Genomic DNA, 8,868 nt, shown 5'->3' with positions numbered 1-8,868 from the left:
GGGATTTTATGAAATGTTAAGAAAGAGAACAAAGGAAAAATATCATGATCATAGATTTTATTACCTTGAGGACATCATAAGGAATGGGTTCTCCCTACAAGAGAAGAAGTTAAGAAAGAGAAATGGAGGGTCTATTGTAGATTTTTGGAGTTTGTGATTTCTTTTGATAAAGACGATAGCTCATTAGCAGATGCTAAAACTATGGCTAACAAGATGAATAAATTAATGACTTTCTTTGCTAATATTATGGACACATTAAATGAAAAGAAGTCTCTTTTGATAAAATCATACCCTAACCAATCAAGAGAAGTTATATGGAGATTAGCTTTAACTCCTACTATGGGCTCAGGGAAATATGTTATCCAGAAGAAGTTGGGGTATAGCATAGTTTAAATGGAAGGGGGTGATGATGAGAAAGGAAAAGAGAAGAGTGACATTGATGTTCCCTCTTCCTCGACACGCAAGAGACCTCAATTTGAGGTATATTCATCTGAGCATGCATCCAAGAGAAAAAATATTGGAGAAGCTACTATGCCTAAGGGTCAGATGTATACACCATCTCGATCACCACTTTTCTTGGGAAATTATCATCTTATGGTTGAACAATTGGAACAATTTGGAAATTGGGGGTGATTTTTTTGTTATTTGGGTTGAATTGTAGGAAGGGGCATAAAAGGAGCCTCCTATACCAAGCGTGGAATTAACTATTGTTGATTACAAAGGTAAGGAGTTGGATCCTGTGATTGAGCAAGCCAATCATAATTTTTTGTCAGATGATAGTTTTGTGAAATCTAGAGCATTTTTTCAATTTGCATGGAGGTTGAATATTTCTAAATTTGAGGAAAGGTGACAAAAGAGACAAGCAGAGAAACCTAATAAAGAGGACTATGTTGTTAAAGATGAAAATAAAAGAGGAAATGATGCAAGAATTTCATAAGATAACTCCAGAGGAAGGAAGAGTAGTGATCAAGAGGGCTAGAGTACAACTCCTACCTAATTGGGATATGGTTGATGCAATGGTATTCAATGCAGTAAGAAAAAAGGTAAATACCATGTACAAAAGTGAAAGAGGTCAAGAGAGCACCAAAGGTGTAAAATATAGTGAAGGTCATGTTGCTCTGGTTATTTGGTCATTGAAAAAGAGAAATAGGTCTCATTCTTATGAGCCTTTTGACCCAAATTTAATGGGGAACTTAATTATAAAGAGAGTGGAAGATACTCCTAATGACAAGGCTTCTGTCATGAATGTTGAGACTACAAATTTTGCATTAGCTACAACAAGAAAAGAGAATAAATTCATGAATAAATTACATATGAAATATAAGCAAGTTTTGGTAGCTATAATGAGTGGATTAGGAGAAGATTGAAAGTTGAAAATGAGTTTTCTCAATATAAAGGACTTCAGGTTAGACTGTCAAAGGTAGGGGAATCTTCCCAAGGAATGATTGCATCTTTACCTACTCCTCCACCTCCTACTACTCACATAGTTCAGATCCCTGATACTCCATTACATCAAGAAGAGCTTTCTAGAGAAGATATAAAAGAGGATAAAGACAGGCTCAAGGTTGTACAAATAGAAACATGGCAAAGATATGAGGAAAAGATAAGGAATACAATGTTACATTTTTTCTTTGAGATTGACACCAAATGACTACATCATATGATAATTTTTGTCGTTCCACAATGGACGCCCCATTCCCTAGTAGGAATGGGGAGCCCCTATTCTTTTTTCAAATTTGGGACTCACAACTCAGGATCCGAGAAATTCATAGAGTTAAAATCAAAAAAAATCAAAAAATTGAAAAAATTGGAAGAGACAAAAAAAAAAAAAAAAAATTGCACCTACGCAGTTCCCAGGGTGCGCAAGTATGCTCACCTCTGGCGATGCGAGGATGCACACCTGCACACCATCGAAGGTGGGTGGAGTTTATATAAACCCATCCACCCCCTTCTTTCCTTACCACATTTTCTTTTTGCCTCTGTGATGTATACACTTGCACCCTTCGCACTCTACAAACCTCGCCCTCCGCACTCTATGAACCTCACCCTCAGTGTGCTTTGCACCATCTCTGAGGTGTGCAAAAGATCCATCGTAAACATAAAAAAGGGGGGGTGTGCAGTAGTGCACTCGGCTTGGTGTGCTACTGCACACCCCCATACCTTCGCATAGACTTAAAAAACAAAACAAACAAACCCAAAACAAAAGGGGGACGTGGTGTGCACCCGGCTTGGTGCGCTCCCATGGACCCTGCTCCATAGAGACCCTAAAGCGAGGTGCACACTTGCACCCCAAAAACATGTGCTAGAGCATACCTCCACTCATTAAAAAACTTAGAAATGTCAACTTGCACAAAATGAATCCCACTACCAAATTTGGTGCGCATTTGCACACCTAATCTAGTGCGTAGGTGTGCACCTTTTTTTTATCTTTCTTTGATAAATGAAAAGAGGAATTGAATGTTTTTCACACTTTTAATTTTTAGGTTTTCTTGATTCTATGTTAACGTTATTCTAAACTAATAAATTTCTCTTCTTCATGTAGATATAATGGCATTGTCATCTAGCAAGAAAATGGCACCAAAGCCCATAGTTTTCAAGTTTCAAGGGGTCCCACCCAAATCAAGATTCCAAGATGACTACATAGAGATAAAAGACACTAATTTGGGACACAGTGACTTGGGAGAGTTCCTTAGAATATGCAAAAAACCTACAGAGAGATCGGCATTGGTATCTGTTGATCCGATCAGGGTTAGTTAGTGCAACTTCACACCCAATATCAATCCAATCTTTAGAATTAATCATGACACTAGCTCAACACTTTGTTCCTGAAGAAAGGGTGGTGAAGAGCATGATAGGAGAAGTTGTACTTGACCTCTGACCCGACAACATTGAAAGGGTTATTCATCTCCTAAGGACAGATAATTTCATTCGACTCACTTATGAGGCAACTAAAAGGTGGTATAGGGAACACATAAAGGAGGCGACAGATATTGTCCAGTCTTCATATCTCATTGAGAAGACTCCTCTAGGAAGGATAACAAGAAAGGTGGATATGACAAGGAGGTACATGAAGGAGAATATTGGATACTCTATCATTCTTCTGAGCAGGGTGATGGTTCTACCTGCAGCTAGGCACCTCAATGTTTTCATGGTGAATTTCACTAAGACAATCAAGACAACAAGGATGCCACTTGACTAGGCCACCACATTAAGTGAGAACTTGTGTGAACAATTGGCAACAGTCAAGGATAAGAAGAAATTCTACATGACCTCATACATGGTGTATCTGCTAGCAGCAATGGAAATTGATTATCCTAGACTGTACAAGAGGGGCAACATGCAGGATCCCAATGCTTGGCCATACATTGTCTACCCTCAACTGGTGAGGAAGAAGCTCTGAGGATAGAGAAAAGAGTACAGAATCATGAATGATGCATTCATTTTTGCAATCATCTAATTCATTGAGGGAGACTATGCAAAATGATTATCTGATGATGTAATTGCATAGATAACAACTCTTGGGGCCTACTACATCCAGTTTAAAACATTCACGTATCTATGGGTAGCTGGTGCCACCATCAACCCGAAAATGCTCCCTAGATATCCTTGTGATAGACTAGTGTTATTGGAGATATTACGGTAGATTGAGTCTGCATATGGCAAGGTGAGAAAACAACGAAGACCATGTTGGACATGGCCCTCAGTCATAGGGCCATATCAAGTGAAGTGTAAATAGGATATTTTTTCTTTTGAGTGGGAGTGGGAACATTATCCCCTTGAGGAGTACAATTCTCCTAGGCCCTATTTTGATAATATTGGGAAAGTGGAGAGTCTAACCAGCAAAGAATTCCACCATGAAGAGGCCATTGAAGACCACTGGATGAATGCAACAAATGACTATGATGTTTGTATCAGGGACTATTTTAGGATGACTTTGTATCTAGTTGAAAAGGCTCTAAAGGTTCAGATTCTAAAGGAGATACTGAAGCAAGATTCTAGGGAGCTAGTAGACCCTTTGTTCACCATTGGTTGAGGCATGTCATCAGGATGACAAAGGATTGGATCAAGAAATCCTTTCAACTTGATCTAATACCTAATATTGTGATATTTCACACGAAAGCCCGCTCAAAGAAAGTTAAAATTTCTAGCTTTGCAGCCCAATCTCCTATTAGGCGAGAAATAGTATACCAACTTGATCACCCAGTTGGATACTATCACCCTTTAGAGAGGAAAGGAAAGGGGAAAAGAAAGAGGAGTTCTCCCCAGAGGGCTGAAACAGAAGAAGCTGAAGTGCAAGCACCTCCTTAGCAGTAGGAAACAGATGTGCAAGGATTACAGGACATTGGGGCTTCTCAAGACTAGCCTGACCCTCAATTGCCTCCATTTGTGCCCAGCCAGTCTGAAGAGGGTGAAATCCAACAGGTCTTTGTTCCTCCTCCACAAGCAGAACCAACATCCCCTTCTGCCTCCAAGAAATAGAAGAAGATCAAGATCTTGATGAAGAAGAGGAAAAGGGCGATTAGAAGGATGGTTCCTTTTCCATCTATCCTAGAACCTATTCTTGAGGAAGAGGAAGAAGAAGAATAAGAGGAAGAGGAAGGTGAGGAGGAGGAAGTGCCCATACAGAGAAGAATCTAGCTAGCTAGAGCTGCAGAGGAAGAAAGGAGAAGGAGTACCATGGTGACACCACCATCCACCCTAGAGGAACCCTTGGAAGTCTCTTCTTCAGAAGATGAAGTACAGCAATGGGTGGATTGTTAGGATAAACCACGGAAAGAAATGAAAACTACATGCAAATATAACCAATAACAGAAAATAATAGATCACATAGAAATGAACACAAGGCACCAAGATTTAACATGGTTCACCCAATCCCTAGGCTACGTCCACCAAACAGCAAGTTCGATCTTATTACAATCCAGTGATTACAACCTAATTACAATCTGTAATCCCTTACAGCTCAATACTGCTGCAAGAACCAATTTCGCGTCACAACATAATGAAAAAATACCTAACCCTAAACCCTTTTATACAAGTATTTTATGTTGTTTTAGGGTTACAATATGTCAGCCATATGTTGGCCATAACTTTAGTGGCGAATCTATGAATGGTGAATAGTACCAAAAAAAATTCTACGAATGGTGAATCATACCAAAAAAAAATTTCAAGGCGATGCCTCAAACCCTGCTAATTATGAAGTATATATAGTACTTTCTTGATCAGTCACCATAATCTAACAATCTCCCACTTGGGGATTGATCAAGCTCCACACTAAAAAACAATCTCCCACTTGGAGACTGATCCTATAGCAATACCACTACCGCATGGGGGTCCCACTGGATCAAACCACCCTGGACTCTGTTGTTCTTTTATTCATGTTCGGTCGAAAAGACCAACTGAAGCTAAAGAGGAGTTTAGCTTCTCCCTTGTTACAACCTTTGTCAACATATCTACTAGATTATCATTTGTATGTATCTTATCCAGCTTTAACTGTCCATCCTCCAAAACTGACCGAATGAAATGGTACCACAACTATATGTGTTTGGTCTTAGAATGCAAAGCTGAATTCTTTGCAAGATGAATGGCACTCTGACTATCTGTGAACAAATAATTATCCTTTTGAGGATGTCCCAATTCTTCCAAGAAGAACTGAAGCCATATCATCTACTTGGCTACCTCTGTAGCAGCAACATACTCTGCCTCTGTAGTTGATAAAGCATTAATCTTCTGTAACCTAGAAACCTAGCTCACGGTTGCCCCACCAACAATAAAGACATAACTTGTAGTACTCTGCCTGGTATCAATATCCCCTACCAAATCTAAGTCAACATAGCCCTGTAAATCAGTAGTAGAGCCCCCAAAGTGTAAACACTTATTGAATATCCCTCTCAAATATCTGAGAATCCACTTGACAGCATTCCAATGCTCAAATCCTGCATGACTCATATACCTGCTAATGACTCCCAGAGCATGTGCAATATCTAGCCTAGTGCATACCATAGCATACATCAAGTTTCCTACAGTTGAAGCATAGGGTACCTTGGACATCTTATCCTCCTCTTCATGTGTCTTAGGACACATCTCCTTAGTCAATTTCAAATGACCAGGTAAAGGTGTGCTGACAGCTTTAGCATTCTCCATAGAGAAACGTTGTAACACCTTCTCAACATAATCAACCTGAGATAGCATCAATGTTCTATTCTTCCTATCTCTACAAATCTTCATAACAAGGATTTGTTTTATTGCCCCCAAATCCTTCATAGAAAATGCATGTGCTAACTGGCGTTTTAGCCCCTTAATATGATCCATGTTAGACCCAGCTACAAGCATATCATCAACATATAAACATAAAATAATGTAGCTATCATCATCCAACCTCTTAAAATAAACACAGTAATCTGAATGACACCTGTTATATCCATGCTCATGCATAAAACTGTCAAATTTTAGATACCATTGCTGAGGTGCTTGCTTCAAGCCATATAAACTTTTCTTCAATTTGCACACTAAGTTCTCCTTACCTATGACCTCAAAACCCTGTGGCTGAGCCATATATATTTCTTCATCAAAATCACCATGAAGAAAGGTTGTTTTAACATCCAGCTAATCTAAATGCAAATCTTCAGTAGCCACAAGACTTAAAATAGTATGGATAGAAGTCATTTTAACAACAGGAGAAAATATCTCATCAAAATCAATTCCCTTTTTCTGTGCAAATCCTTTTACAACTAACCTGGCCTTAAATATTTTCATACCTCCTTCCTCTTCTTTCAACCTATAAACCCACTTATTCTGTAAAGCCTTTTTACCTGCAGGTAACTTGCACAAATCCCATGTCTTATTTTTCAGCAAAGAGTCCATTTCATCTTTCATTGCAGACTCCCATTGAATCTTAGTATCCACCTGCACAGGTTCATCATAACTTTCAGGTTCAATAGCATCAGTAAGTAAAATAGAATACAAAGAAGGAGAAAACCTTTGTGGAGGTCTAATTTGCCTCGTTGACTGTCTAACATTCACTGGTGTGTGTGGTATTTGTTGTTGCACATCATGAGGAATGGCTGGAACATCAGCTTTTGGAGTATCATCCAGCACTACATAATCATCTTCTTTCTTCTCATGTTGCTGCAACAGATCTTTGTACAACACTTTTTCATTGAATATGACATCCCAGCTTCTTAAAATTTTATGATTTTCAAAATCCCAAAGCCTATAACGAAATTCATTAATACCATATCCAACAAAGACACATTTCTTTGATTTAGCTTCTAGCTTGGTTCTATTTTCAAAGTCCATATGAGCAAAAGCTTCACAACCGAAGGTCTTGAGAAAAGAATAACTCACCTTCTTACCATTCCATGCTTCCTCTGGAATACCACAGCCCAAAGGAGTAGAGGGACCTCTATTAATCAAATATACTGCAGTATTGACAGCCTCCGCCCACATGTATAAGGGCAACCCAGCATGCAACCTCATGCTCCTTGCGCGCTCCATTATAGTCCTATTCATGTGTTCAACCACTCCATTTTCTTGTGGAGTCCTTAGAACAGTTTTTTGTCTACAAATACCATTAGTGGAGCAATAATCTTCAAATTCATGACTGCAATACTCACCACCATTATCAAATCTGAGAAATTTTAGTTTCTTACCAGTCTCATTTTCAACCAAGCATTTCCATTTCTTAAAAGTTTGAAATACATCAGATTTTTGTCTAAGGAAATAAACTCATACTTTTCTAGTTGCATCATCAATAAATGTAACATAATAAGGAGAGCCACCAAGGGAAGATACCTGAGTTGGTCCCCATACATCTGTATGTACAAGCTCTAATTTTTCCTTTTTGTTTTCCTTCCCAGTCTTTACAAAACTCACTCTCTTTTGTTTTCCATACACACAACTTTCACAGAAATCCATATTAACACATTTCAGACCTGGTAAAACTTTCTTTGAATGAAGTACTTTCATACCTTTCTCACTCATGTGCCCAATTTTTTTGTGCCATAGCGTTGTATCAGAATCTACAACGGCTATTTGTTCTCCCTACTCAACTACAGCAATTGTTCCTGAACATTCATTGTTCTCTGAAACAATCAAAGTAGAAGGAACAATTCAACCTGTACAAAGATATAAGATGCCTACTTTCACACCTTTTTCTATTACAAGGGAACCCTTTGAAACCTTCCAATTTTTATCATTAAAAGTAACTACACAACCCTCATCACCAAGTTGCCCCGCTGAAATTAAATTCCTACTCAGCCTTGGAACATGTCTTACCTCATGTAGTAGCCAATGATTCCCATTTTGCAACTTAATCTTAATTTTTCCCTTTCCAACAATCTGACAGGGTTCATTATCCCCCAAATAAACAAGCCCAAAATCCCCTTGGACATAATCAATGAAATAACCTCTATGAGGTGTAGCGTGAAATGAAGCACCAGAATCTAAAACCCATGAATCATCAACACTTTCTAAAGAAAGAAGCAAAGCATCCTCATCGGATTTGTTACTTACCACATTTGCCTCCTTGTCTCCATCTAATTTATCTCCTTCATTTTTCTTTTGATTCCAGCAATCTTTCTTTTTATGACCTGGTTTCCCACAGTACCAACAGTCATTTTGTCCTCTCGATTGAGACCTCTTCCCCTTTGACTTTCCTCTTGATTTCCCACGATTTTCAGAGTTACTTCCTCTCTCAGTCGTTTTGCCCCTGCTTTGTGCATTCAAAGCACTTCCTGATGTAGATCCACCTGAGGATTTCCTATGAGTTTCCTCACTCAAAACAACACCAATCACATCATCATATTTTAGGGTACTAGATTCAGGAACAGAATTACTCACAGCCATTACCAAGCCATTCCAGCTTTCAGG

The sequence above is a fragment of the Cupressus sempervirens genome, chromosome 10 (assembly GCF_028749045.1).
Source record: "Cupressus sempervirens isolate cs-2001-9-10 chromosome 10, ASM2874904v1, whole genome shotgun sequence".
Classification (NCBI taxonomy): Eukaryota; Viridiplantae; Streptophyta; class Pinopsida; order Cupressales; family Cupressaceae; genus Cupressus; species Cupressus sempervirens.
The sequence above is the reverse complement of the archived record's forward strand: the minus strand, read 5'-3'. Positions refer to the sequence as shown.